Source organism: Agelaius tricolor, unplaced genomic scaffold (assembly GCF_023055355.1).
Source record: "Agelaius tricolor isolate 1412-34295 unplaced genomic scaffold, bAgeTri1.0.p SCAF_12, whole genome shotgun sequence".
In the NCBI taxonomy this organism is placed as follows: Eukaryota; Metazoa; Chordata; class Aves; order Passeriformes; family Icteridae; genus Agelaius; species Agelaius tricolor.
Window position 1 is genome coordinate 26,441,808 of NW_027269272.1, and position 8,496 is coordinate 26,450,303.

The window sequence follows — 8,496 nt, forward strand, 5'->3', positions numbered from 1 at the left end:
TCCCACCCGTGCATACGAACTCTGCAGCACCGTGCATGCGCAATTAAAAAGGAGTAATAAAACTCCTCAAAGATAAAAACACCCAGCAAAAATGCGTGCACATGGCGGCAGGACTCAAAAAAGCAAAGCGATGAGCGACGACTCGGAGAGCGGCGCACGCGCAGCACAGTGAGTTACTGCGCATGCGCAGCGGCGGGCCGGGGGGAGGGAAGCTGCGTCTGGGACAGCTCGCTGTCTCCACCTGCTGGCTGACAGGAGGTGATGCTGACTCGGGAGAGCCGCGGTGTGCAGGGAGCGGCCGCAGCTGCGCACGCGCAGTGCCCCGGGACCGCCGCCCACACGGCGCGGCTTCTTCCGCTCGGTGCCGCCGCCTCATGCTGTAACAAACGTGCCGTACCGCAGCCGGGACCTCACGCCTTCCCTGGGTGCCGCCGCCTCGTGCTGTAACAAACGTGCCGTACCGCAGCCGGGACCTCACGCCTTCCCTGGGTGCCGCCGCCTCGTGCTGTAACAAACGTGCCGTACCGCAGCCGGGACCTCACGCCTTCCCTGGGTGCCGCCGCCTCGTGCTGTAACAAACGTGCCGTACCGCAGCCGGGACCTCACGCCTTCCCTGGGTGCCGCCGCCTCGTGCTGTAACAAACGTGCCGTACCGCAGCCGGGACCTCACGCCTTCCCTGGGTGCCTCCGCCTCGTGCTTGTCCTGCCCTTGTGGGGCCACAGTGCCCAGAGTGCAAATCGCACAGCTGTGGCGGTGCTGCCGCCAGGCATTCGTAGTCTCCTGTTGCTTCTGTGGCCTGAATTGCTTCCAGTCAGCAAGAATTGTTCCCAAACGTCATTCCCCTCTGGAGCTCGGTAAGGTTATGTTCCCCGAAGTCCAGGTGCTGCTTCTTGGTGCTGTGTGCACTTCTTGCCTTTGACTGCTGTGAGCAGCTTTGTGTTGCAGCTCAGTGAAGTCCAGTTCAGTGGTTTCTATACCAGAAACCCCTGTAGTGAGCAATCAAAAGGGAGGTTTCCTGTTCCTGCTATATCTTGGCTTTCTGAAATTGCTATATCCTCTTGCATGCCGGTATGCCTGAGAGAATTCATGCCATGATTCCTCCAATTTGGCACTAGTCTGTACCTTGCTTGGGGCACAGAGCATCCTTGAGTGCATTGTTAGGAATCTTAGCATGGAAGATACTTGAGATGTGAAGCTGGAGATCATGCACGTGTTTGAAAAGCAGAAAGGTTTACTGGACTATTGTCACGTTGTTTTGAATGCAGCAAAGGAAGGCTGTCTATTGGCTGGGCCTGTCATTTGCACTAGCTCAGCTCTACTGTACAGAAAAAAATGTTTAGTGCTTTGGGGTTGTGCATTTCAACTGTAATGTATTGTCAAATTTGTCTAATGGGTCTTGCATGAATTTTATGTGTTAATCTTGTTGCAAAGCTAAAGGCTGAGAGGGAATGCTGTCAGTAATACAGAAAATACTACTGTGGGCATAGAATGCATCTGAATACCTCTGAAGAGACTGTGCTACCTCTTAGCTAGACGCTCCCACTCAAATAGTTGACTTTAAAAAGAAAAGTAGACAGCATGTCTTTTGTTTCTTCTGGTTGCTGAGGACTGTTACCTCCTGTTGAGACTCTTGAGACCCTGCAGCTTCTTTTGTACATTGGTAACTCTGTTGTGGCTTTAATTTGTTCTCTACCCCTATTATAAAGGTGGACTATGCATGACTGTACACACCATCTCCTGAACTAGTTGGATGTTATGGGGAATGCTAAGAAGGTGACAGATCAGTTGTTGTTTTAAAAACAAAGGCAATTCTTTGGGATGATTCCAGAGTACAAATCTCACACTCAGTTGTTGCTTTATTGCCCTTGAGGGTGGTTGCTTTTAAGTTGATGAACACTGGTAGACTGTCTTACTTTGTTTGAACAGCCATGGTTATTTCATCCACCTCCAAAGCTTGGAAAGAAACTAAAACAGTGTTTGGAAATTGTTTAGAATAAAGCTGGTGTTCCAAGAGTGGAGTAAGCACTCAGGAGTCATTTAAGGAATCAGCTTTCCTCAGCACAAGAGGAACCAGCCATGGGCACCGCTGTGTAATATGGAGCACATGCAACCACTGCATCTCTCCGAGCGGCTGAGAACATACCTTCCAGTGTTTTGCAAGCAAGAGAGCTGTTTTACTTTTGTGTGTAAATATTTTGGCAATAGAATACAGGGACTTTCATATCTATGTGTGTGGCTGGGTGCCTCTCTGTGGATATTTAGGTATCTCAAAGAAAACTGCCTGTACTTGTGACTGGGACCATTCTGAGAAGTTCTTTCTTTGCTGTCCTTCACAGGAGGATATTACTTGAGAAGCGCTTATGGAGCACTTTTGCTGCTCAAGAAATTCCAGGAAAAACAAGCTGCCCAGCTATCAGTGCACCAGAAAAGCTGACCAGTCTGTCAGCATCCTGTTACAGGGACCCTTCATTGAGCAGTCCTGCTGGATTGGAGGGAAGTCTGACTGACATTCACGGAAATAGGCCAAGAACGTAATGGAGACCCCTCAGCAGGTCTTTCCACTTTATGACCTCTCAGTAGGACTTCTTATTTGAATATGTTACCTGCTGCTGGCAACTGCTAGCATCCATGAAGGAGTCACACTTTGGAATTTTATGGAACAGTTTATGGAACTATGCTTTTTATGAAATTGTGACAGGTTAAGGTTCAGGAATTGTTGGTGATGGTATCTGTCAGTGATAGTATTTGACTGCAAAAACTTACTCAAAGCAATATACGGAGAAGTTGTAGTCCCCAATAAAAATATTCAGCAGGCAGAGTGCATTTCTAACCCAACAGGGGTTCCTATGGGGCAGAAGACAGGTTCAGCCCATTGACTGATCCCAGCAGTTATGATGGAGCCTTCACTAACTTTTTCTCCATTCTTGGCTTACTTTTATAGTATTTCTTTATATTTAGGTGAAGCTTGAGTGACTCTACTCATGCATATATTTGCTACTGACTGGTGTAAAATCCTCTCACTTCACTTTCAAAGATACAATCAAAAAAATGTATAGGGCTCATTTTCATTGAGAGGTTTTCATAATTTGGAGGCAGTTAACTTTGGGATGGAGGTGTGCATTAATATTACAATTAGGCTATAATAAACCACGTTCATCTGAGGAAAGCGATTTTGCCACATTGCTAGCTTGGCAGCAAGACATCTCTCTCACAGCTGCTATGCAGTTAATCAGCTTCAAAGTACCATCAAGTTGCTGCCAAGGATTTTGGCAGAGCCTGGTCGAGGTATCTCCATTCCACTGCACCCTTCCCTTAGCAGGTGCTTATGGTTGTATGGGGAATCATTGTGCAGCATGCCAACCCAGTTCCATCCTGGGAACAGCATCTGTATTTTACCCTAAAATTTCTGTCCCGTTGTAACTCCTGTTAGGATACAAATGTAACTTAGTTTTCTCTGATTTTACCCTCAGTCATCTTTCCATACAAACATTGCTCCCCTCTCCAGAGGATTATTGTGAGCAGATGTGAGCCCTGCTGTCCCTTTGGACTGAGAAAGACAGAGGTTTTTTCCCAAGTTCCTTTTGAACCTGTTGTGCACCTGTTACAAGTCCTCAGTCTCCTGCAATTTTGTGGGTCAGTCATGTGTAGAACAGCACAACTGGCTGGCATGCTTTGCTTGTGAGGGGAGACAAGAGAAGAATCCCTCTGTTCACACCAGACTTGCAGCTGCCAAACCTCACCAAAGCACCTGAGGAGCCCCCAGGGATTGATGGCACAGAGGGAGCTGATGGAGGACAGCACAGCAGGCAGCCTGTCCTCCCATCAGGTCTGGCTTATGGTGCCACCCTGAGGGTTTCCCCTGTCTTCGGGCAGTCCTAGCTACTGCAGCTCACTTGACAGAGACTCACTGTCTATACTGTGCTTGGCTACACTGGAGAGGATGAAGCTGAGGACAGCAATGGTTGCCTTCACATCCCCTGACTGCAGACGGGAGGGAGGGCGAGCTCTGTCACCTTGGGAAGGCATCTGCAGATTCATTGCTGCCCATCTCTGGAGCATGGCTCTATCGGGGGATCGTGGTAAGGACAGCAGTGCTCACCTAACTTTGCACCTGAGGACAGCTTCAGGATCTTGTCATACTGTGGGAGAGCAGAGCTTCACAGTAAACACCAGCTAACACACTTACTACCAGTGTTAACACTAACAATTCTTACCCAAATATTAATACTAATAACACTTACTATGCATATTATTAATGCTAGTAGAGGCTGGTAGCGTTCTTAACGCTGAGGCTTGCATGAAGAACACAAAATTAATTAATGTTGCTGATTATGCTATTGTGGTGTTGAAATACTTGGCCTCCACTGCAGTAGCCCCACACTTACCTCGATGGCCTCCCCCAGCAGGTCCCGAAGCACTGGGATGCAGATCAGCTTAAGCATCACTGATGTGATAAACAGAGTTCACTCTTTAAAATTTTTAAAAGTTTAATAAAGGATAAAAGGACAAAATAATCTAGCACTGGGGTGCTTTTGGCACCCGGCCACAGAGCACAGAGGTAGCTTAAAATCATGTTCAATATATATGGTTACATTGCTGGGGTTACACGCATATTCATTAGCTTATACATTATTCAAACATTCCTTTGAGTTTTTGGTGTTCCAGGAACTCTCTTGTTTGGTTTTAATCTCTGACTTGTCTGCAGAACATTCTGTAAATTAGGTCTAAATATTTTATTTCTTCCTGTAGTTTTATCCTGTTGCTTCACACTCCCTGATAGCGCCGACAGAGCTGATAAATCTTCCTGGATGCTTATGCTTTGTTTTTGTCACTGTTATCTTATCACTTGGCCGGGCCAATCCGCAGATACAAGAAACACAGTAATTGCTTTACACCATTCTCTGAGTTAGTTACATAGAAGTATTTTAGTTTCTATTTTAACTTTCTATTAAAGCCTACGATGTATTTATCACACTACTATTCATATGAAATACACAGTGCATACATAAACTGGCATATTACACAATACAATGCAGTTAAAAGTAAGTACAAGTTGTACCATATCAAAATACTTGTGATGCAAAAAGCTAATCTATGAATGGGAAAGCCAATATTGTTTTATCATCTATAACATCCGACCACTGTGGGGGAGAAGGAGGGTGAGCAGCGGGCCCGCAGCGGGCGGGGGGACGCGGGCACGTAACTTTGGCCAGGGTGCTGATCTCGGCTAGTCGGGGCAGGCCAAGTCCCCGCAGAAGCGGAAGCACTGCAGGGGAAGAGGCGCCCAGAGCCCGGAGCGGGCTCTGCACGCCCTCCCCACTCCCCGCTGCCAAACCCTCTCCTCACCATGTCGCCGCCGCTACCAAACCTCCTCTTCACCAAGTCGCCGCCGCTCCCTAGTCCGCGCTGCTGTCGCAGAGTCCGCCTTTGCGACCCGGAACCACTCCCGGGCTGCACCACCCCCACCGCCCCCCTCCCCGCCCCTGCCCCGAGTGCCGATGGGGCGCTCCGGTAGGGGCTCTGCGGGGGTCTTTTCGCCGGGACCTGGGCACGAGAGAGGGCCGGATGAGGGGACGGGGGAGGGTCTCGCGAGCGGGACCCACGGCGCCCGCGGACCCTTCGGGCAGCCCAGGCTCCGCCCCACGCTCCCACGGGCCGCAGCCTCACGGCTCCCAAGACTGCCAATCCCGGCCCGCCTTTCTCCGCCCGCCCTGTCCAATCACAGACGCCCTTTCAATCCGGGCGCGGTCCCGCCAATCTCAGCCCGCTCAGTCGCGGCCCGGCCCCTCAGCCTGGCCCCACTCCCCCGTACGCCTGAGGCGCCGCTCCCGCCACCGCCGCTTTGGGAGCCGGCGGAACTGTGTCCCCGCTGCCGCTGCCTCGGCAGGCGCTGTTGGGGCCGGGAAGGGCGGGCCGGGAGCGAGCTTCAGTTCAGGTCCTGACCGGGATCAGGTTCTGGTCCAGGGAAACGGGCAGACGGCGGGGAGCGGGCGGACGCGGCCCCTGCAATGGCGGCGGGAGGTCGCGGAGCCGAGCGCGGCGGGAATGGGCGGGCTGGGATTGGTGGGGCCGGCAGGCGCTGCCTCGGGTTGTGATTGGCTGGCTGGTCCGGCCCTGGGGCATAAATAGCGTGCGTTGAGGCGCCGCAGGCGTCAGTTCGGCGGCGGAGCTGGAGCGACGGGAGCTGTGGGTGCGCGATCTGAGGAGCGGCGCTGCGCCGGGACGGGACCCCAGTGGCAGCTGATCCGGGGAGCGCTGGTGAGCACGGACGCGACGCCTGCGGCAGCATCTGGGAACCGGTTGTGTCCAGTTCTTTCTGCCGCGCCCTGCGCGGCTCGGGTAGCTGGCGACTGGTGTGGGGCCTGGAGTGGCGCGGGGGGGAACCGGGTGTTGTCACTGGGGGCCGGGAAGTAGCCGTTTCGCGGTTTCTGGATTTAAAGTATTGTTCAGAATACGAGTAATAAAGCTTGCTTTTTTTGCATTTTTATTACTTTATTTTGTTTCTACTTATAATGGTTTTTTTCTTTATTGTGTTATTTTATCATTGCTCGTTTTATTACATCTTTTTGGTTTGATTTGTTTACTAGATACCTGACGTTAATTCAGTAAGGGTTGTGGGACTGGGGCTGAAACACCAGTTGTGAGATCAGTGGGGACATAAAACCCCAGGAATAATGATATTGACATGAGTCAGGCCCAAAACAATGTGGAGCGGTGGAAATGCTGGGGCTAGAAAAACGCCATGGGAGAAGGGCACAGAGCTGCAGCACAGGGCCTGCAGGACATGCCTGGGGCTTCCCAGCCCCTGCCCCGTGGTACCAAGCAGAGAGGCTGAGGGTGTGGGGGCTCAGAGGGTTCCAGGGCCCAAGAACCAGCCCAAGGGTGCCTTTTGGGATGGGGGAGCAGGAGCCCGGTGGCTATTCCCAGCCCCTGGAGCTGCCTGCGAGGAGGTGAGGGGGCCTTTGTGCAGGTGCTGGGCTGAGAGCCAGAGTGAGGGAGAAGGTAGATGTTGAGCTTCAGGCCTCAAGTGTCCCCAAAGTTGGGATCCCACTGGGGTGGGTGGGATAGCTTCTAGAGACATTGAAATGATGGCAGTAATTGATTTGTGACCTTATCAACAGCCCCAAGCTGCAGTGAGAAGCAGGAGCAGCTTTTAGCTACAGCCAGTAGGAAGCTGAGGAGCTGGAGCTGAGGCAGCAGAGCTGGAGGAGACAGAAATATGGTAGGGTTTGGGGTAAAACCCCTGTGGGAATGTGGAGCTGGGAGGTGAACTGCAGGGTTGGAGCTGAAATTGCTGTTAAGAGCTGCGATCTGAGCTCAAACCACACAGAGCTAGAGCTAAAACAAAGATCCTGCCCTAAGAAGCAGTACTAGCGTTATGTGGCACTGCTGTGAAGATGTTGAGCAGGAAGTGGAACAGAAGAGCTGGCAGTGAAATAAAGCTTGTGGGACTGGAGCTGAAATCACTGGGGCCAGGGTGGGGACTGCAGTGCTGCAGCATCAATTACTGCTCAAAGGGAGACTCACTGTAGATCTGAAGAGTAACCATAGAATGAGACACACAAATGAAAAATCTGGAAATAGAATGATGACTACCAGAATGGGGTGAGAATGGTGATACTGAATGTGGATATGAAACCCCAAAACTGCAGCCGAAGCCAAAACCCTGTTTCAACCTGAGAGCAGCTTTGCCTGTCAGAGCTAGAGAAAAGTGCCAGCTAGGAGGGAGAGAGCTGGCAGTGAAATACAGCTTGTGGGTCAACAACTGAAATCACTGGGGCTGGGAAAGGGGAATGGTGGGGTTGGGATTGAGACTGCACATGGGATGGAGACAGAAAGGCTGACATAGAGACTGTATGATTTATGTGCTAAACTCACTGCAGGCCTGTGATATGAATACTGGGGCTAAGTATTGTGACTGAAAGTAGAACAGGATATGTGAAGTGGAAAAGGGGACTGCAACCTTGTGCCTGAAAGCCCCGTCAATGCCGTGATATTGTCGAGATTTGTAATGGCATCTCTAGGGAACGAGCTGAAATCACTGTGGGGCTGGGATTGTGGTTGAAAATGCATAAAAAACTAAGGCTGAGAATGGGACTGTGAGCATCGAAGGGAACTTATGCAGGGGCTCGCACAGTGACAGAAGTGTTCTTGTGTCGAAACCACTGTAGGCCTGTGACATGGATGCAGGGGCTGGGGATTGTGACCAAAAGTAGAACAGGATGTGTGGAGTGGGAAAGGGGGCTGCAACCTTGCGCCTGAAAACCCAGTTAGTGGTAGACTATTGCTTCCGCCTGTGATGGCACCTCTAGAGGTGGAGATGAAATGAATGTGGGGCTGGGATTTGAAAGTGGAAAAGGTGCTAGACCTGTGAACAGGGCTGTGGGAATTGCGGTGAGCTTATGCAGGGGCTGGCAAAGTGACTGGAGATTATTGGGTGGGAGCTAAAAAACCTGCAGGACTGGAATATTGCTGGTGGAGTGGGCTTTGAGAGG

General features: G+C 51.1%; 1 long non-coding RNA gene across 1 annotated transcript; it reads left to right on the plus strand.

The window, feature by feature from the left end:
* Positions 1-260: 260 nt before the first annotated feature.
* LOC139595222 (uncharacterized) lies at positions 261-4,816 on the plus strand. The gene is made up of 2 exons (XR_011680936.1): positions 261-855; positions 2,338-4,816. It is a non-coding gene; the product is annotated as an uncharacterized lncRNA (long non-coding RNA).
* The last annotated feature ends 3,680 nt before the right edge of the window (positions 4,817-8,496 follow it).